The 22812-nt window shown below is 41.7% G+C and overlaps 1 pseudogene; it reads right to left on the reverse strand.

Annotated features, from left to right (window-relative positions):
• Nucleotides 1–8964: 8964 nt before the first annotated feature.
• The window catches only part of LOC115849274 (RAD52 motif-containing protein 1-like), a 41458-nt pseudogene continuing 27610 nt past the window's right edge, over nucleotides 8965–22812 (reverse strand).

The following is a 22812-nucleotide window of genomic DNA, read 5'->3' on the forward strand; positions in this document are numbered from 1 at the left end:
ATCCGTTTAATGTGCTGTTGGATTCTGTTTGCTAGTATTTTGTTGAGGATCTTTGCATCTATGTTCATCAGTGATATTGGCCTGTAGTTTTCTTTCTTTGTGACATCCTTGTCTGGTTTTGGTATCAGGGTGATGGTGGCCTCGTAGAATGAGTTGGGGAGTGTTCCTCCCTCTGCTATATTTTGGAAGAGTCTGAGAAGGATAGGTGATAGCTCTTCTCTAAATGTTTGATAGAATTCGCCTGTGAAGCCATCTGGTCCTGGGCTTTTGCTTGTTGGAAGATTTTTAATCACAGTTTCAATTTCAGTGCTTGTGATTGGTCTGTTCATATTTTCTATTTCTTCCTGATTCAGTCTTGGCAGGTTGTGCCTTTCTAAGAATTTGTCCATTTCTTCCAGGTTGTCCATTTTATTGGCATAGAGTTGCTTGTAGTAATCTCTCATGATCTTTTGTATTTCTGCAGTGTCAGTCGTTACTTCTCCTTTTTCATTTCTAATTCTATTGATTTGAGTCTTCTCCCTTTTTTTCTTGATGAGTCTGGCTAATGGTTTATCAATTTTGTTTATCCTTTCAAAAAACCAGCTTTTAGTTTTATTGATCTTTGCTATCGTTTCCTTCATTTCTTTTTCATTTATTTCTGATCTGATTTTTATGATTTCTTTCCTCCTGCTAACTTTGGGGTTTTTTTGTTCTTCTTTCTCTAATTGCTTTAGGTGCAAGGTTAGGTTGTTTATTCGAGATGTTTCCTGTTTCTTAAGGTAAGATTGTATTGCTATAAACTTCCCTCTTAGAACTGCTTTTGCTGCATCCCATAGATTTTGAGTCGTCGTGTCTCCATTGTCATTTGTTTCTAGGTATTTTTTGATTTCCCCTTTGATTTCTTCAGTGATCACTTCGTTATTAAGTAGTGTATTGTTTAGCCTCCATGTGTTTGTATTTTTTACAGATCTTCTCCTGTGATTGATATCGAGTCTCATAGCGTTGTGGTCGGAAAAGATACTTGATACAATTTCAATTTTCTTAAATTTACCAAGGCTTGATTTGTGACCCAAGATATGATCTATCCTGGAGAATGTTCCATGAGCACTTGAGAAAAATGTGTATTCTGTTGTTTTTGGATGGAATGTCCTATAAATATCAATTAACTCCATCTCATTTAATGTATCATTTAAAGCTTGTGTTTCCTTATTTATTTTCATTTTGGATGATCTGTCCATTGGTGAAAGTGGGGTGTTAAAGTCCCCTACGATGAATGTGTTACTGTCGATTTCCCCTTTTATGGTTGTCAGTATTTGCCTTATGTATTGAGGTGCACCTATGTTGGGTGCATAAATATTTACAATTGTTATATCTTCCTCTTGGATCGATCCCTTGATCATTATGTAGTGTCCTTCTTTGTCTCTTCTAATAGTCTTTGTTTTAAAGTCTATTTTGTCTGATATGAGAATTGCTACTCCAGCTTTCTTTTGGTTTCCATTTGCATGAAATACCTTTTTCCATCCCCTTACTTTCAGTCTGTATGTGTCTCTAGGTCTGAAGTGGGTCTCTTGTAGACAGCAAATATATGGGTCTTGTTTTTGTATCCATTCAGCCAATCTGTGTCTTTTGGTGGGAGCATTTAGTCCATTTACATTTAAGGTAATTATCGATATGTGTGTTCCCATTCCCATTTTCTTAATTGTTTTGGGTTTGTTATTGTAGGTCTTTTCCTTCTTTTGTGTTTCTTGCCTAGAGAAGTTCCTTTAGCAGTTGTTGTAGAGCTGGTTTGGTGGTGCTGAACTCTCTCAGCTTTTGCTTGTCTCTAAAGGTTTTAATTTCTCCATCAAATCTGAATGAGATCCTTGCTGGGTAGAGTAATCTTGGTTGCAGGTTTTTCTCTTTCAACACTTTCAATATGTCCTGCCACTCCCTTCTGGCTTGCAGAGTTTCTGCTGAAAGATCAGCTGTTAACCTTATGGGGATTCCCTTGTGTGTTATTTGTTGTTTTTCCCTTGCTGCTTTTAATATGTTTTCTTTGTATTTAATTTTTGACAGTTTGATTAATATGTGTCTTGGCATATTTCTCCTTGGATTTATCCTGTATGGGACTCTCTGTGCTTCCTGGACTTGATTAACTATTTCCTTTCCCATATTAGGGAAGTTTTCAACTATAATCTCTTCAAATATTTTCTCAGTCCCTTTCTTTTTCTCTTCTTCTTCTGGAACCCCTATAATTCGAATGTTGGTACGTTTAATGTTGTCCCAGAGGTCTCTGAGACTGTCCTCAGTTCTTTTCATTCTTTTTTCTTTATTCTGCTCTGCAGTAGTTATTTCCACTATTTTATCTTCCAGGTCACTTATCCATTCTTCTGCCTCAGTTATTCTGCTATTGATCCCATCTAGAGTACTTTTAATTTCATTTATTGTGTTGTTCATCGTTGCTTGTTTCATCTTTAGTTCTTCTAGGTCCTTGTTAACTGATTCTTGCATTTTGTCCATTCTATTGTCCATTCTATCTCCAAGATTTCGGATCAACCTTACTATCATTATTCTGAATTCTTTTTCAGGTAGACTGCCTATTTCCTCTTCATTTGTTAGGTCTGATGGGTTTTTATCTTGCTCCTTCATCTGCGGTGTGTTTTTCTGTCTTTTCATTTTGCTTATCTTACTGTGTTTGGGGTCTCCTTTTTTGCAGGCTGAAGGTTCGTAGTTCCTGTTGTTTTTTGTGTCTGTCCCCAGTGGCTAAGGTTGGTTCAGTGGGTTGTGTAGGCTTCCTGGTGGAGGGTACTAGTGCCTGTGTTCTGGTGGATGAGGCTAGATCTTGTCTTTCTGGTGTGCAGGTCCACGTCTGGTGGTGTGTTTTGGGGTGTCTGTAGACTTATTATGATTTTGGGCCACCTCTCTGCTAATGGGTGGGGTTGTGTTCCTGTCTTGCTAGTTGTTTGGCATAGGATGTCCAGCACTGTAGCTTGCTGGTTGTTGAGTGAAGCTGGGTGCTGGCGTTGAGATGGAGATCTCTCGGAAATTTTTGCTGTTTGATATTATGTGCAGCTGGGAGGCCTCTTGTGGACCAGTGTCCTGAAGTTGGCTCTCCCACCTCAGAGGCACAGCACTGACTCCTGGCTGCAGCCCCAAGAGCCTTTCATCCACAGGGCTCCTTAATTTGGGATGATTGGTTGTCTATTCAGGTATTCCACAGATGCAGGGTATATCAAGTTGATTGTGGAGCTTTAATCCGCTGCTTCTGAGGCTGCTGGGAGAGATTTCCCTTTCTCTTCTTTGTTCTCACAGCTCCCAGGGGCTCAGCTTTGGATTTAGCCCCGCCTGTGCGTGTAGGTCGCCGGAGGGCGTCTGTTCTTTGCTCAGACAGGACGGGGTTAAAGGAGCCGCTGATTCGGAGGCTCTGGCTCACTCAGGCCCGGGGGTAGGGAGGGGCACGGAGTGTGGGGCGGGCCTGCGGCGGCAGAGGCCGGCGAGACGTTGCAGCCTGAGGTGCGCCTGTGCGTTCTCCCGGGGGAGTTGTCCCTGGATCCCGGGACCCCGGCAGTGGCGGGCTGCACAGGCTCCCCGGAAGGGCGCGTGGCCAGTGACCTGTGTTCGCACACAGGCCTCCCGGTGGCGGCAGCAGCGGCCCTAGCCGCTCTGGGCGGCCCTAGCCACGTCCGTCTCTGGGCTCCGCACCCCTAGCCGCGGCTCGCGCCCGTCCCTGGAGCTCTCTCAAGCAGCGTTCTTAATCCCCTCTCCTCGTGCACCAGGAAACAAAGAGGGACGTAAAAGTCTCTTGCCTCTTCGGCAGTTCCAGACTTCTCCCCGGACTCTCTCCCGGCCAGCCGCGGTGCACCAACGCCCCGCAGGCTGTGTTCACGCCGCCAACCTCAGTCCTCTCCCGGCGCTCCGACAAAAGCCGGAGCCTCAGCTCCCAGTCCCGCCCGCCCCGGCGGGCGAGCAGACAAGCCTCTCGGCTGGCAAGTTCCGGTCGGCCCGATCCTCTGCGCTGGAATCTGTCCGCTTTGCCCTCCGCACCCCTGTTGCTGTGCTCTCCTCCGCGGCTCCCAAGCTCCCCCACTCCGCCTCCCGAAGTCTCCACCCGCGAAGGGGCTTCCTAGTGTGTGGACACTTTTCCTCCTTCACAGCTCTCTCCCGCTGGTGCAGGACCCGTCCCTATCCTTTTGTCTCTGTTTAGTTTTTTCTTTTGCCCTACCCAGGTACGTGGGGGGTTTCTTGCCTTTTGGGAGGTCTGAGGTCTTCTGCCAGCGTTCAGTAGATGCTCTGTAGGAGTTGTTCCACGCGTAGATGTATTTCTGGTGTATCTGTGGGGAGGAACGTGATCTCCGCGTCTTACTCTTCCGCCATCTTCCCGGAAGTCCCCCCCTCCTTGTATTGATTTTCAAAATGCCCAGTGGCATATCTCCACCTTGTGTATTTGAAAAAAGAAGTTGAATGAATGGTAATAATGTTGATTCCACATCTCCTAGATTCCCCTCTGAGATAAAAGGCAGGATGTAATTCAGTGCACTGATAATATTACTTCTATTATTAAAGTCCAGCTGCTCATTCATGAAGCCTGACAAGCTGACAGCACTTTATCTGAGGATGCCCTCTCTGACTCAATAGTCAGCTCGCTGCTGTTCTTCCTCCAGGCTTGTAACACCTTCATCAACTATCCTTCTGCATTCCCTATAGATGTTTCTTCATCTGTCAAAAATAACTGTTTTTGATCACTGAAGACTGATGGGACAGCTTTTAGTCAGTCCACAGCCAAATAAATTAGGAATCACTCAACGTTTGAGTGCCACTTAGGAGAAAAAGAAACACACACTTAAGCCTATGACTGGCAACAACAAAATGCGAAAAAGATATCTCTTGAAAAAGTGGCTATCTACTCAGAAATTCTGTAGCGTGAAATATACTAACTATATTCAGGATTACTCCACTGGTTCCCAGGGGCCAGAACTGAAGAAACTCCAAGGCTGGAAGACAAATATTCCCCTACTCAGCTGGACTCTCTGCAGATGTACTGTGACTCCTCAAATTTATATACCTCATCCTGTCCTTCCTCAGAGGCAGAGGAGTGTGAGCCTTCCTCTATCCACCTCTTTAGTGTGCTTGTATCCTTGCTACTATCACAGATGACCACGACAACAACCGCCATTAACAGGTCGTCATCTGGACATTTCCTTCTCCACCCACCCACCGAGTCCTTTGCTCAGTCCCTGCTTCCACATATCCCAGCCCTCAAAACAGAAGGCTCTATACAGAAAAAAAAAACACCATGTCCGCCCAAGCTCTTTGCTAAAATTTGGGCAGGGATCTGGGGTATAAGAGATTTGCCCAATTGTAGGCCAATGTGGAATGTTCAACAAATCAATGGAATAATACTTGAGGTCCAAAATGCAGAAGGGAAAAAGCAACTTCTGTCAGATGGCTACTTTGCTTTCATTTCATTTTACTTCTAATATTTCCAGCTTTACTTGGGGAACCATCCAAAGCTTCTGGCTGTGTGAAGGTAATGTATACCATTGTGTAGCTGGGCTTCTCTTCCAAAAGGATTAAAAGTATTTTTCCTGAGGGTCAAAGGAGGAGGGAAGGGTCATGAGAAAGAAGGAGCATGGGCTTGCAGAGAGCCCCAAACTGGGGAGAGGAGATCGGGCACTAGGGTCATAGCACTTAACACCTCTGATCTTGTTTCTCCTCACCTGTAAAAGGAAATTAAAAATGCCTTTTCTGCCCACTTCTGGGGGAGAAGGGAGTAATACAACTAGTAAAAAAAATTGTTTGGGGGAGTTCCCTGGTGGTCTAGTGGTTAGGACCCGGCACTTTCCCTGCTGTGGCCCGGGTTCAATCCCTGGTTGTGGAGATAAGATCCCACAAGCTGTGTGTCACAGACAAAAAAAAAAAAATTGTGTTGAAAAATCATCAATATTGTCTTTATATAAGTAGCAAAGTGTTATTATTTATGATGTGCTCTAGATCAGTGATAGAGACCTGTATTCAAGCTATGTGGGCATGAAAGCACATTTTGGAAGTTACCAAGTTAGTGCCAATAAATCTAATATATAGAAAAATAGTTGAAAGCCCCTCAGTGTTTTGTGGATAGAAAAGTTTGAGATTCAGAGCAAGTTCAGAGCTGGACAGTCAAAGAATAAACTAGCTCTCCCATCCATTAGAAAGGCTAGGTAGCAACTTCCGGGTATGGAACCAGAAATCTCAGGCTCCAAATAGGACATAAAACAGCATCACTTGTACTCTTTATAAAACTGCAGAAACAAACAAAATAAACAAAACTATATTTACACCTGTCCTATAAGACAAAGGGTACTTGAGACCTAATGTATATAAAATCAGTTAACAAACTGTGATGCACTATATCAATAAGTTCTCATTTGCAGAGAGCACAGCATAGGATATGTGGCCATTAATGTTAATTCCATTCCCACTTCCATTCCTTTCTCTTGTCCCTTTATGTATGTGGATCAGTAACATTATTAAGCTAACAATGTAACTGAGCAACTATTAGCTTAATAATGTAACCAAGACTCTGATTCTTACCAAGGGGGTAGTTCTTAGAAACTTAGGGAGCTGGAATTCTGAATGAATTAATTAAAATAATGAAATTACATCATCAATTTTAATTTTAAATTAATTTTAAAAATTACCATCATTGATTAAAAATAAAATAAAATTAAAAACTTATTATCCCGCAGTTGAGACTCACCACAACGTGTGAAGACTGTCAGGCATCCACTGTCAGAACACAGCTTGACTCTCTTACAGACAACCTCAATGGTATTTTTAAATTGCCAGAGGCAGCAGGCCATACGGCTAGGTAAGTTCCTATAAATGGAAACACAGATAATTAAATTCATGGTAAAAGAGTTACTTGAGTAGGTAGAAGAGGTAGGCCAAGACCACCACAGACCAGTGCAAAAAGGAGTTCTTGGGGCATATGGACTGCAGAACTGGATAGGGGCCGGTTGGCCAATTGCTGCTCTTGACTGTTGTAAATAAATACAAAGGAGGAGAGAGGTGTCCAACAGAAGGATTAGGATGGCAGTAGGTACGGTATGCCTAGAAAAAAGGGAATAGGGACTAGAATTGGGTGACATTGATCTGTAGTTTAATTCAGAAGTATCTCCTTCCAACCCAAAAGCCTCACTTTGGGTTGAGAGTACACAGGAAGAAGGCAGACTTCTAAGAAGAGTCTGAATAAGACCGCACCTTCTGGAATCCCTTTCTCAGTTCCCTTTTGTGAGTAGTAATATATTAGAAGTTATTCTAGTAATAAAAAAGCATCGTGTGGTTAAACAATAACAGAGATCACACTGGCCAAATCTAGACAAAAGGAACATTCCAAAGAATAACATCATCATTATAATAAGGTATAACATAGTTAATTTTTAAAAAAGCACATAAGTTCATAGTGATACTCAAAATGAAAAGTGGGGGAGCTCTTCTGTATAGAATAATGTCAGCTAATAAATGCAAAATGGATGATAGAATAGGAAAGTGTCATTTTGCAACTATCAATGTAATAACTGATTCAGACAAAGATTATCATTGATGCACAGTTGGGTGAAGAGTTGTTTGAAAGTAGGATCTTCACTGATCCCAAAGTATCACCCCACAGATTATTTATCAATTACCAAGGGGAAAAATAACTTTACAATGGAGAGATATGGAAGAAACCACCTTAATCAAGTGATCAAACTTAGCACTGGGCCATCCTGCTGGGATGGAGAAATTTCAGCTTCCTCAGGGGGTTCTGTAGGTTCATCTGGGCTTCCCAAAAAATCCGTAGGTAGGCACTCCTCAGGATAAATGGCATCCGTACTGGGATCTAAATAATCACCCTGCAACTGTTGTTCTAGACCCTGAGTGTTTTTTTTGAAATTGGCCAGTACTTCCAACAATAGTTTTGTCAAGCTGTTGATGCTGAACTAGATCTTTCTTCAGGTTTGGGGGTGAAACCATAAACTTCATTGGTTTTGAGCTGAGGTGGAACAAGTATTTCAAATGATTTGGTGACCTTCAGCCTCATCTAGGCCTATGTGTTTAGTCTTACTTTTGTGTCGAGAAGGGAGAACAAAGGGCTGATTCTGATCCCAGTCTTGCACTGGAACTGCCTCTGGCAGCTTTTGATGTTGGGTTTGTTTGTTATTCAGATCCTAATGTGGAATAGCAAACTGATCTGGCCCTGGGGGCAGCTCTCTAACCGAATCCGTGTCCGGGTATGGAACCTCAGTCTCAGTCAACTCCTGATAAGGGGGGGCCAACATCTGGACTGGAGACAAGAACGTTAAGTAATTAAAGCCCACGGCTTCTGCCAGGGGTGTAAGGGCATGGGGCAATTTGGGAGGAGGGTCTGAGGCCTGTGAAGACCAAGCCTCTGTCAGCCGCGGGGTGTTCGGGGTCACCTGGATGGGGCCCATGGCCCACTCCGGAGGCTGAACTGCCTGGACTAGAAGCCACCATCCTTGCCATGTGAGGAAGAGCCGTGGCAACCAATGGCGCAGCCGGGACATAACATGCGGCGGCTCCAGGGGCAGTGACCCAGGCCAGTGAGGAGCCGGAGCCACATCCTGCGTCCGAGCTGAATCGCTATGCCAGCGCCTACGAAACGGCTCACCTTAGCAACCGCGCGCCCCGCCCCCGCCTAACGTCCCTCCCGTTATTTATGACGTCTTTAGTTACGCCACAGTTATTAGGCTCGTGCGGAGATCCAATCCGCGCCACCAGAGTGGGCCTTTTTCCCAGAGTCCCCAGGGCGCAAGCCATCCTTCCCCTTGCAAAGGCAACAATTACCTCCTGCCGGGCCCTCTTCCCAACCCCGCCCTGCCCACCCTGACCCCAAACAATGAGCCGGCATTTGGGCTGCAGACCCGAGTGGCCCCAAACTCCAGCACCCCAGGGGTGGACTGGGGAGGGAAGGATGCAGAGCTTCCCGAGGAAACCAAAGGACCTGGCATTCTGGGAAATTCAAAAGTGCTAGTCCAGTTCTGGCAATCTGAACTCTTCCTCCACAAAGCTGAAGTCTGAAAGACATTCTTCCTGCCTTTGGCCACACGGCTGACATGAAAAGTAGCTGACCTGCAAAATGAGCACCAGTTAGGGTGGCGGGAGGGGAACACACCTTACAATTATTCGAAACTGTTGCCATTTCCTCCAAACTCTCAGTATTCACGTCTCAATATTCATACACCACTCTGTTATTAGGGGTCACCACTGAATCAGTGATGACTCCAGAACTTCTGTAGGAGGGGTTTGGGGCAGGTGAGCAATTCATTCTGGGAAAGAGAGTCTAAAACCAAGTGAATGGCCCTTTACGTTGGCATGGGAAGACTTCCCCCATCCCACCTTGTCTCAACAGAGCCATTAATCTACAAAAAACTACAGTGTCACTTTTCAGAGGTCTACCCTGTGTGCACATATGGAGAAAACACTTAGAATGTTAAAGTCAGCATGACAAGTAATTTTCTTGAAATACTGTAACTAGCACGAAGTTTAATTTCTTCACAGTCCTTTTCATAATCTATTTAATTTTACTCCTTTTTAATCATCTGCAACACCTTTAACACCTAAATTCCAAGAGAGAAGGAGCTTCACCTTATTTCCAGTGCCTAGCACATGATGGTTTCTAAATGGAACTGATTCCAAGATTGGCCTCATTTAGGAGTGGATCTGTTGTTATAATTAGGTTTCCAGAATCTTTTGTATCAATACGGAACCCTTTCCTCTCACATTTCATAGGAAGCTAGACTTCTTAAAGCCCAAACATGGATACGTTTCAGGTTCCCTTGACTGATTTAAAGTGATTTAAAATAATTAGTTTGTACAGGAAAAAACTTTCAAAATTTTTACATTTTTCAGAACATAACCACCTTTTCTTTCTCTACTTTCTTCCCTTCAAAACAGACTTTGCAACATTGGGGTGAGTTAAATGATCACAAATCTGGCCAAAAATTAAGCTCTCAATGACATGAAACACATTTTTTGCTCCTTTTAAATAAAAATGCTATATGCAGTACATTAATGTTTTCTTTCAGAAATTACGTTGACAACTTCATCCCTAATTCGATGCATCCATATAACCGTTTTACAGAAAGGTTCTTTGGCAAAATATTTAACACAAGATACATATGAGATCCTGAGATCTGGGTAATATACCTTACTTGAAAGGCATGAATAGTTTTTAAACAGTGTAGCATAATCACACTTAAGACCATAGTTACTTTGTTCCCAAACCCCTGCAATTCTATTTGAGGGGAGTTCTAAAAGGCCAGTGTCTTCTCCTGTGTCCACAACCATAGACGTACACTGGTGGCCCTCAATCCTGCTCTCCAAACATCAAATAAGGGGCCAGAGATAAGGTCCGGGACTTGGAGAAGTACTAGAAATTCTCTGCCTCAAAAGCACTTTCAGAGTTTCACATTTTCCTAAGGAAGACAGGGCTGAGTAGATATGCTGAAGTCTTCCAAATCCTGCTGGTTGTTTTGAATTATGGCTACACTGGCTGTGTACCCCTTGAGCTTTTATCTCCACATACTTGAATTAAATCCTGTAGTTCCTCTTCGGTTCTAGCATCTGTGACATCTTCACAGGGTCTATATGCCACAGCTGTTTTACCACTTTCTGTAATAAAGTTAACAAGGATCAATTCAGAAGTTTTCTTGTTCTAAAACTTCCTGTATACAATGGTAGCACCGAATAATTAGACATTCTTTTGACTTCTAAAAGCAGAAAACAAGAGCATTTTCCTAGAAGTTCCCTCATCTGACACGTCAGTTTTTATTATAATTATTTGTGAAGACATATATAAGAAGTATCAACTTTGGTTCAAAAACTTTATGATCTTAGAAATAAGAACTAAGGAATAAGGACATAGAAATTAAAAGCTGTGGAAACAAAAATGTTCCATCACAATACAATTAAATAGGAAGGCATCAGGTGGGGGTCAAAGTGAGTTCAAACCTGGGAGAGATACCACTGGACTGTAATAGATACTTCCTATTAGAAGCAAGGCAAGTGCCTACTCCTTGGGACCAAAATTCTACCAGATACAATGAACATAGCTTTGGAGACAGAGACAGACAGACAGAGCATTTGAACACTCTACTGGCAGAAACTGGCCCATGTACCCTTTGGACAATACAGCTTGCCTCAAGGCAAGCTAGAGCCACCAGGCTTTTTGGTCTAAGGGGTTTCATGTACATATAAGGAGTACCTTGGCATATTAGGCACAAACAACCCAGGCATTTAGTTTGGTTCTTAAAGGTTGTTACCCAGAGTTGACAGCGGATGGAGATTGTGCCTGATGACCAGGGAAGTCAAACTTCACTGGAAGGACTGCCCAGGCTGGAAGGCCAAGTCCAATCCAGGGTCAACTCTTACAAGCCAATAAGGTCGCTGACAACTTAGCTAGGATTTCTCAGTCTCTCAGCCTGCAGGGCTGTGAAGCAGGGGAGCAATTCTGTTCCCGGAATCTACTAATCATAAAGTTTCCTTTGGGCACAGCCTGTGACATTCTCACCGCTGTATTAACTGGATAGGGAACACAATCAACGCTATTCAATAGCATGACCAGTTTCAAGGCTCACAAAAACTTAGCCGATTATTATATAAGAATCATATTCACCCAATATATCAGAAATAAACACTTCAACAAGAAAACAACGGTAATAATAATAGTCAATATATTTTGTCTGCTTACTATGTTTCAGGCATAGTTCTAAGATTTTTACATTCATCATCTCATTTACTCTTACAATATCCCCCATTTGGTGGTAAGCTGAATTACTAACCCTATATGCAGATAAAGAAATTGCAGCTTAGAGATATTAAATGCCTTCAAATGTCTCTGGCTAGAAAAACCTAAAATTGCAACAACAACTGCAACAAAATCTAAGAGACAATGTTAGGACTCAAACACAGGTGTCCAAAGCTTATAATCACTATCCTATTCTGTATGAGAAGCAAGCAATTGAGGAAGAACTGTATCAAACACTTTCTGTATGAACTGAGGCCAGTCATTCTACATCTAAACACTGGGGACAATAATATTTGCCGTTGTTCTTCTCATAAATGCCACAAAGAACAAATTTAAGACTGTTGCTGTGAAAGCATATGGTGAATGAAAGAATATGTAATGTTTTAGATAACCATTATTTTCATCCAATTAACTTTTCAAATTAGTTTATTTGCTCACTGAAACTGAAGCACTTCAACGACAATCAAATAGGTCTTACCTAAAACCACAATCAGCAATTTCTGGAATGCAGCTGTCATAGCTTTCTGAATAGCAAGCTTCTGGGTTATCTTCCTTCTCATAAGGAATGATAATGACCCTAAATCCAACCAAAACAGATGAATTTAAAATGCCTACATGAATAACTGATTTCTAGGTTATATTTTAAAACTAAAAATGCATCTGTGATTCTTAGCTCATTACCTTAGTGATTAAGGGCAGGCACAACACTGGGGTACGGTGAATGTCTCCGTTGCAGGTATACCCTGGCATGGCACATTTTTACGGCTCAGATCTATTCTGGAAGTTCCTAAAATACTACACGGGAAATGCAAACCAAGAACGTGGCACAAATCTCATATTACTCACAGATTTCAAACGGACAAGCTGAGGCTACACTGCTACAGACCCTGCTATCCTCTGCATCAAGGGCTGGACTCATACAGTGAGATAGATTTGGTTGTAGTGCACATGATCCGGCCTCTACGCAACCATCACCCACTCAGGTGAATGGTGGAGCCTCCTCCACCCCATTCGCTAACAGCCCTGCCTCTGACTTAAAACCCTAAGCCCAAGTGCCATGGATTCTAGGAAAAAACTCAGTACCAATCAGAATCCCCTTTCTAGGGATCTACATTTATTTTTCCGCTCAGGCCATTCTATAGGAGGCAAAGGACTGAACATTTACACATGAGTTTATTTCAATCTTCAGACAATGATTTTTTGGGGATAACTGAAGGTCAGAAGACATGTGTATTTGAAGGATTATTTTAGCACAAAACAAATTATTAACCAAAAAAATAATAATAATAATTAATTTTCCCTCCTCCTAAGCTTCTTGGCAGTCAGCGAGTTCTAAAATTCTAAAGTTTAAGGTGTTGTCAGGTACTGCCTAAGATAAAAACCTATATTGTCGGGCAGAACAATTCTTCCCAGGGCTTTAGTTGCTTAGAAAAGGTGATGATGTATCTGAAAAGTTGAGTTTCAGAAAGAAAGGAAAAAGGAGAAATCCCACTGCCTCACCTCCCCCCACACACACATACTGGAAAGCAGACCTTCCTCCAACTTATCCAAAGGTTCCTCAGCCGTGCCAACTCAGGGACTCCTGCACTTCTGGGAGGGCAACACCACCTCTAAAGCACAGAAGAACTTCAGGCTTTGCTTCTGAAGTGCTGTCACAATATCTTCATTTTCCCTTTCTTCAAGGTTAGAAAGATCCCGAAGCTGTTAGGATTTTGAATTAAAGGCTAGACTTCAACATATTCTGTTGTTAGAAATAAAAACTAAACTGCAGCAATCCCAGGTAATAGTTTAGGTATGCTATCCCTTCAAAATCAACTGAGACTTGCAAATGAATCACTAGATATGGACCACTATTTCTTTATGAGATACCATACAAATACTGGAGAAAATTATGGACACCACCATCCAAGTCATTGAGTTTATCACTAATTCTAGGTGGCAGACCAATGCTCAGATACTTACATGTGGAAGCCACCCACATCTCCTCCCTATAGCCCTGTTCTATTCTTCTCTCTAAAGTCTAGGAGTTCAGTGTTGAAAGGAGTCTTGTTAGTGAAAGAAAATCTACAGTTTACCTTGATGATCCTTTTTCACCACACATGGAAACCAAAGAAGTAATTTGCCAATTTTTGGCATCTGGAGCTGTTTAGGGCAAGCATATTATGATGAACCACCTCTATCTGGTGCCGAGACAAACCTAAACACATAAAAGACCTAAAAATATCTCAACCCTACATAGAGATTTATTTTGGATATACCTGCGATTTATCAATACCAATTTCATAGAGTGTTTGTGAAGATTAAGTAGGACATTTTAAGCAATGAGTTCACAGTGAGCCCTAAATAAATGTTATTTATTATTTTTAAGTCAGTACTTTTCTGCATCATTTCCAGGGCCCCTGATTAACCAGAAAGTTCCCTGACATCCGGTGGTGAAAGTGATGATGAAAGCATCCAAGAAAGCCCAGCAAAAGCCTATGATGGGGCTGGGTGTAAGCAAAGGAATGGACTGTTTTACTCATCTCATCCTGTAGCTCCTGCTTGAGAATATGACGTGAAGAGGAGACAAGATGGACCTGCCACTGAATTAGGACCTTAATCTGTAGCACACCCTCCCCAAGTTACTGTTAGAAGAGGGAATATGTATACCTTTATAAATGTAAATGAAGCAACGAAAAAAATTAGAGGTTCATCTGCATTAACAAGCTTCTTTGAGAGTGCAAATATTTCAACTCTTATACTCTCTAAATAACTTACATACTACTGTGGATTTTTTACATCACTACTTCTTTCTTAAACTTCTATTTTCATTTTGAACAGGGTGTAGTATATAAATATAGTCATAAAAATTCAAATAATACAAATAAAGTCAAAGCATTGTTAATTCTTTATTGATTTGTTTCTGCATCTTCCTCAGTCACTAGTTTATGAGCTCCTTAAGTGCTTGAAAGAACCATATATTATTCTTTCCTTGTTACCAGAAACAAGCATAGATATTGTCATATAATAGCGGAGTGATGGTCTGTTGACTGAGGGAATGAATGAGTACATAATAAAATGAAATTACTTTCTCCAACTGAAGCTGCCTGCAGGGAAGGAGAAATGAAGACTAATTTTTAAATGTTGGGTGTCACATGGGACACTAGGTCCTGTGCAGTGAGTCATAAAGGAGCTGTCCTGGACAATTAGGAAGCTTCAGAAGGGCTCTGAGCCACTGGGTAGTTGAGACAGTTCACATCTGGGATAACCTTGCCACAGTTCTGGCTGGCAAACCTTTCCCTTCGTGCTGAGAAAAACTCAGATACATTAGGCCTTTCCTTCATTTTATTTTAAGATGTTATTCTCTTTTCTGTATTTATAAACAACAGAGGGGAAAAAGATAGGAAGATACCTGCCAATGAATAAGAGAACACATTATTGGAACTTCCGTGCTGGTGCAGTGGTTAAGATTCCGTTACCCTAATGCAGGGGGCCCAGGTTCGATCCCCGGTCAGGGAACTAGGTCTCACATGCATGCTGCAACTAAGAGTTCGCACGCCACATTTAAGAAGCCTGCAAGCCACAAATAAAGGAGACTGCCTGCTGCAAATGGGGAGCCCACATGCCACAACTGGGGAGCCCTTGAGCCTCAACTAAGGAGTTCACCTGCTGCAACTGAGACCCGGTGCAACCAAATACATAAATAAAATTGAAAAAGAACGCATAAGTAAAGTAGGGAAAAATTTCGGGGTTGTGGGTAGCAAACTAAGGCTCTGCATTAAATAAAGAAATCTAATACGAATGCCCTTTCCTCTCAACTCTATTGTGACTTGGAGAACATTTTCTTCATTACGCTATCAGTGACGGGCTTTATGCTGTGAAAATCTGCCAATCTATGCTTATGGAATGGTCTTAATGTCCAATATAAGAAAAGAACTCATTACTCATAACTGATACCAAGTAACTGTTTCATAATCTTTCCAGGTCCATCTGTAATATCTGAGTGGTATGTGAAATGGTCGCAGGGTCCGCAAACTAAAGAATGTCTGACACAAAATCATTTCAATCCCAGGGACTACAGCCAGGATTAAAGAGGGTGCTAAACAGGGTACAGAAGTGGGAGGTAGTGTACCTGAAGTCACAGCTGAGGTGAGTTCTCAGATTCAATAAAGGTGAAATCAGTGAGTAAAGAAATATGGGTGAGAAGAGGCAGCAAGGTCAGTAGGAAGTAGCTAGAGCAAGAAGCCAATCAGAGAAGACACACAATTATAAAAGGAAAGGTCTGGGAAATCTAAGCCTCACTCACTTATTCAGAGGAATTGAAAAGGTCCTTAACATAATGAAATGTTAATTCTGGGGAAGTAAAATTGGATGGCATGTTAATATGGAATAAGGTTTCTACAATGCATTAAAGAACATTTAACCATTTTCTGGAATCTGAAGTGAGTTCTTTATAGGCAGTTTGAGAGTGATGATGATGATGAAGCCTCCTTTATCTTACATCTGACAAAAGTTTGTCAAGCTCGGGACTTCGCTGTTGGCACACTGGTTAAGAGTCTGGGTGCCAATGCAGGGGACACGGGTTCGATCCTTGTCCGCGAAGATCCCACATGCCGCAGAGCAACTAAGCCTGTGCGCCACAACTACTGAGCCTGTGCTCTAGAGCCCATGAGGCACAAATACTGAAGCCCGCGTGCCTAGAACCTGTGCTCCGCAACAAGAGAGGCCGTCGCAATGAGAAGCCCACGCACCGCAACGAAGAGCAAACTCTGCTCGCCGCAAATAGAGAAAGCTGGCGCGCAGCAACAAGACCCAACGCAGCCAAAAATAAATAAATAAATTCATTAATTAATTTAAAAAAATTTTGTAAACCTCACACATTTAAAATCCACATAAACGTATATATAAGGAATATTCTTGTGAAGATTTCTTAAATTAAGGGGCAGCATAAAAGGACATGGGGTTTAACATCAGTTAAGTTTGGGTTTGGCCTCTAGTTTCCACATTTACTGTCATAAACCTTAAGTAAGTCACTTAACCATCCTGAGTTCGAGTTTCTTCATCTAAAATAAAAGAAAGAAACAACTGGGGAACTGGGGGATCAGTGGAGCAGTGCATGTGAGAGCATTCTGTACACCACAGTGCTGTACAAACGCTAGCCATATTTTTTCCCCCCTGGGATCTTAGTTCCCAGACCAGGGATTCAACCCAGGCCTTCAGTAGTGAAAGTGCAGAGTCCTAACCACTGGACCACCAGGGATTTCCAGATGGCCTATTAGTTTTATTTTTTTTTATTTTTTTTATTTTTTTGCGGTACGCGGGCCTCTCACTGCTGTGGCCTCTCCCGTTGCGGAGCACAGGCTCCAGATGCAGGCTCAGCGGCCATGGCTCATGGGCCCAAGCGCTCCGCGGCATGTGGGATCCTCCCGGACCGGGGCACGAACCCATGTCCCCTGCATCGGCAGGCGGACTCTTAACCACTGCGCCACCAGGGAAGCCCGGCCTATTAGTTTTAAATTCAGCACTTCATCCCAGTAGAGCGAGGAATTCCACATTTGGACCCACCTTCACTGGAGATGTGTGAAAAAGCTGCTTCTGGTCGCATGCCTTTTGGGCTCTGTGGGCATCCCTTGCTGAATAAAACTTGATGATGGCATAGAACCCAGGACAGCCCAGTGCTGCGTTTGGGAAGACTCGGACCGAATACAGAAGGCCAAACTGGGAGAAGACTGTGAACAGAGAATGCTTTAGGGTGGTCTCACACTAAGAAAGTGCAGTAAATTTCAGGCCCAGGAAACCAAACCGCCCATTCCCTTATATTCCCCCAGCCCTTCGCCACAGGTAACTGTAGTGAGCCTGGAACTCCAAACACTTCTCATTTCATGAACAAGTTCCCTCTGAAATCCTAAGCTTCGAGAAGCATTAGGAGGCAATGCCTTCTGCTGGGGACTAACTCTCATAAATCTATGGGGGTGAGATGACTGCTCAGGTCGTCTCTAGAACTAAGATTCCTCTCAGCGGAGACCACAGGCAGATGAGGTACTGAAGCAGTATCCCGGGGCGCCCAGTTACTGGGGCGCGGGGCGGCTTCCTCCACCCTTCCCTCCGCTCCGGCACAGCTCAATTGCAAAGCCTCGGGGGTGGGTCCAGAGCTCAGCTCCCACACCAGCAAGGTTTTGTCACCCCCGATGGGAACCGCAAAAAGTACCAATTGCACCAACCCACCATCACCGCACGTGCGCTGCTCGGGGCGCAAGCGGACTACGCTTGCACATGCGCACGCACGCTTTTTAAATACTTAGTGCCAATAAATCTAATATACAGAAAAAGAGTTGAAAGCCCCTGAGTGTTTTGTGGATAGAAAAGCTTGAGATTCAGAGCAAGTTCAGAGCTTGACAGTCTAAGAATAAGCTAGCTCTCCATTCCATTAGAAGGACTAGGTAGCAGCTTCTGGTTATGGAACCCGAAACTCTCAGGCTCCAAAGAGGACATAAAACAGCATCACTTGTACTCTTTATAAAATTGAACAAACAAAATAAACAAAAATATATTTACACCTGTCCTATAAGACAAAGGGTACTTGAGACCTAATGTATATAAAATCAGTTTACAAACTGTGATGCACTATATCAGTAAGTTCTCATTTGCACAGAGCACAGCATAGGATATGAGGCCATTAATGTTAATTCCCTTCCCCCATCCATTCCTTTCTCTTGTTCCTTTATGTATGCGGATCAGTTACATTATTAAGCTGACAATGTAACTGAGATATTATTAGCTTAATAATGTAACCAAGAATCTGATTTTTAGCCAGGGGGTAGTTCTTAGAAACTTAGGGAGCTGGAACTCTGAAAGTATGAATTGAAATAATGCAATTACATCATGAATTTTAAAATTTATCATCATTGATTAAAAATAAAAATATTAAATAATTAAAAATTTATTATCCCGCAATTGAGACTCACCACAACGTGTGACGTCTGTCAGGCATTCACTGTCACAACGCAGCTTGACTGTCTTACAGACAACCTCAATAATATTTTTAAATTGGCAGAGGCAGCAGGCCATACGGCTAGGTAAGATCCTATAAATGGAAACACAGGTAATTAAATTCGTGGTAAAAGAGTTACTTGAGTAGGTAGAAGAGGTAGGCCAAGGCCACCACAGACCAGTGCAAAAAGGAGTTCTTGGGGTGTATGGACTGCAGAACTGGATAGGGGCCAGTTGGCCAATTGCTGCTCTTGACTGTTTTAAATAAATATAGAGGAGGAGAGAGGTGCCCAACAGAAGGATTAAGATGGCAGTAGATATGGTATGCCTAGAAAAAAGGGAATAGGGACTAGAATTGGGTGACACTGATCTGTAGTTTAAATCCGAAGTATCTCCTTCCAACCCCAAAGCCTCACTTTGGGTTGAGAGTACACAGGAAGAAGGCACACTTCTAAGAAGAGTCTGAATAAGACCGCACCTTCTGGAGTCCCTTTCTCAGTTCCTATTTGTGAGTAGTAATATATTAGAAATTATTCTAGTAATAGAAAAGCACCGTGTGGTTAAACAATAACAGAGGTCGCTTTGGCCAAATCTGGACAAAAGGAACATTCCAAAGAATAACATTATCATTATAATAAGTTATAACATAGTTAATTAAAAAAAAACACATGAGTTCATAATGATACTCAAAATGAAAGTGGGGGGGCTCTTCATTATAGAATAATGTCAGCTAATAAATGCAAAAGGAATGATAGAATTAGGAAAGTGTCATTTTGCAACTATCAATGTAATAATCGATTCAGACACGGATTATCATTGATGCACAGTTGGGTGAAGAGTTGTTTGAAAGTAGGATCTTCACTGATCCCAAACTTTCACCCCACATATTATTTTTCAATTACCAAGGGGAAAAATAACTTTACAATGGAGAGATATGGAAGATACCACCTTAATCAAGTGATCAAACTTAGCACTGGGCCACCTGAAGTGATGAAGTATGAAGATTACATCACCTATATAGTATCCTTCCCCAAAAAGTTTACTTTGAATCTAATGAGGAAACGGACAAATCCAGATAGTTGGGCAATTTATAAGACAACTGGCTTAGACTCGTCAAAAATGCCAATGTCATAAAAGACCAAGAAAAAAAATAGCAGGGAAATATTGTAGATTAAAGGAAACAAAGACAAGACATGCAATGCCTAATCTTATTTGGACCGTGTATCAAAGCAAAACACACTTAAAGAATGTTATTGGATTCTGGCCAAGATGAAGTAACAAGGACCAATTTAACCTTGCACCTGAAGCAATGAAAAAATAAGACAGAACATATGAAAAAAAACTCTTCAAGAAACTGGACCTCAGGCAATAAAGTTCAGTGATCCCCAGGAAATGGGAAATAAATGAAGTGATCCCTATAATTGCCCTAATTTACTTTTCTGAGAGAGTTTCCAGGTCATGGTACAGGGAAGAGAAGTCCAGGCAGAGACTGGTGGACTCCCTGACTGACGAAATGGAGCTGACAGTCTGGGAAAACCAAGGTAACTAGAGTTCACAAAGCAGACTACCAGAGAGAAAAGAAGTGCACAGACAAAGAACTCTGGAGATATGCAGAGGGATCTCTTGAGAATTCAACAAAGTATTTGTCAGTACATCTCTGTGAGGAATTACTTGATGCCAGGAAAAGGACCACATGAAGGGATTAATAATAAGAATATCTGGATATCACACAGGGTTGTAGGAATAACAGCTGTTCCTACAAGTCAGACTGGAAACTCTCATTATACTCAGAAAGGACTTGTCTCAGTAGTTGCAAATAATGCGCTCCAGACTAAAGGCTACTTGGACTCCTACCCAACAAATCTTAAAAGCTAGACCTAAAAGAATAAAATTGTTTTGAGTAACTTAATTCCACCCAAAACAAATCCCAAGCATTTTACAGGAATATAAATACATATAGTACACAATAAACAAAAACGCACAGTATCGGGGATCATATGAAAAATTGCCAAGCATGCAAAGAAGTAGGAAACTATGACCCATAGTGAGGAGAAAAGGCAATCAATCAAAACTAACCCATAATCTATACAGATGTTAGAATTCGCAGAAAAGAACATTTAAAAAGCTGTTATACCTGAAATAAAGTTATTATAACTGTATTTCATATGTTTAAAAACCTAGACTAAAAACTGCAAATGTTAAGTACAGGCATGGAAAAGGTAAAACAGACCAAAATTGAGCTTTTAGAGATTAAAAGCAATGTCTAAATGAAAAAGATATTGAAAGGTTAATGGCTGATTAGACACTGCAGAAGAAGGGGTGACTGAACATTAAGGCATAGTAATAGAAACTATCCAAAATGAAACAAAAAGAGTAACAAAACTAAACAACAACAAAACTTAATAGAGCATCAGTGAGCTGTGCAACAACTTCAAGTGGCCTAATACATGTGTACTTAGAGTCCATGAAGGAGAGGAGAAATGCAAAAATTTGAAGAAATAATAGCCAAAATGTTTCCAAATTGGTAAACACTATAAAGCCACAAAGTCAAGAAGATCAATGAACTTTAAGCATAAGAAACATGGACAAAACTACACAAAGGCACAAAAAATAATCAAATTGCTCAAAACCAGCAATAAATAGAAAAATTTAAAAGCAGCAAGAGGAAAAAACTGTACACTACATACAGAGGAACAAAGATAACAATGACAGCAGAATTTTTGTTGGAAACAATGTAAATGAGAACACAGCGAAATAACATCTTTAAAGTAGTGAACTGAATTCTATCAAGCTAGAATTCTTTATCCAAATATGTCAAAACAAAGGCAAAATAAAGACTGTCTCAGACATACAAAAGCTGAAATAATTCATTACTAGTAGACTTTCACTTTAAGAAATGTTAAAAGAAGTATTTTCAAGCAGAAGGAAAATGACATCAGATTGGAATATGGATCTACATAAAAGATTAAGAATACAGGAATAGGGACTTCCCTGGTTGTTCAGTGTTTAAAAATCTGCCTGCCAATGCAGGGGACATGGGTTCGATCCCTGTTCCGGGAAGATCCCACATGCCGTGGAGCAACTAAGCCTGTACCTCACAACTACCGAGCCTGCACTCTAGAGCCTGTGTGCCACGACTACTGAAGCCCATGCACCTAGAGCCTGTGCTCTGCAACAAGAGAAGACATCCAGTGAGAAGCGGGTGCACCGCAACAAAGAGTAGGCCCTGCTCGCCGCAACTGGAGAAAGCCCAGGCGAAACAAAAAAGACCCAACGCCGCAAAAAAATAAATTAAAAAAATACTTTAAAAAATTTTTAAAGGATTTTAGTCATTCAATATATGTCTCCGAACACAATGGAAATAAATTAGAAGTTAACAAATCTGAAAAAGCTCCAAATATTTGGAAACTAAACAACACACTTCTGAGTAACTTTGTGGTCAAAGAAGAAATCAAAAGGGAAATCAGAAACTATTGTGAACTCACTGAAACTGAAAACATAATATGTCACCATGTGGGATATTGCTAAATCTGTACTCAGCTTCCTCAACTTCCACCTTAATCTGGGAAAACGAGAGCAAATTAATCACAGAGTAAGAGAAGAAAGAACACAATAAAGATCAAAGTAGAAATAAATAAAATGGAAAACAGAAAAATACTATGGATATGAAAAGGATAATAAGAGAATATATAGAATATACCAATAAATTCAAGATAAAATGGACAAGTTCCTTGAAAGAAAAGCACTACTAAAATTTTTCAAGAATATAGATATTAGGGCTTCCCTGGTGTCGCAGTGTTTGAGAGTCCGCCTGCCGATGCAGGGGACACGGGTTCGTGCCCCCATCTGTGAAGATCCCACATGCCGCAGAGTGGCTAGGCCCGTGAGCCATGGCCGTTGAGCCTGCGCGTCCGGAGCCTGTACTCCGCAACGGGAGAGGCCACAACAGTGAGAGGCCCGCGTACTGCAGAAAAAAAAAAAAGAATATAGCTATTAAAGAAATTGGATGTGCAGTTTAGAACCTTCCAACAAAGAAAGCTCCAAGTCCAGGTGGCTTAACTGATAAATTCTACCAAACATTTAAGGAATAAAATAATGTC

Source organism: Globicephala melas, chromosome 2 (genome assembly GCF_963455315.2).
Source record: "Globicephala melas chromosome 2, mGloMel1.2, whole genome shotgun sequence".
Taxonomy (NCBI): Eukaryota; Metazoa; Chordata; class Mammalia; order Artiodactyla; family Delphinidae; genus Globicephala; species Globicephala melas.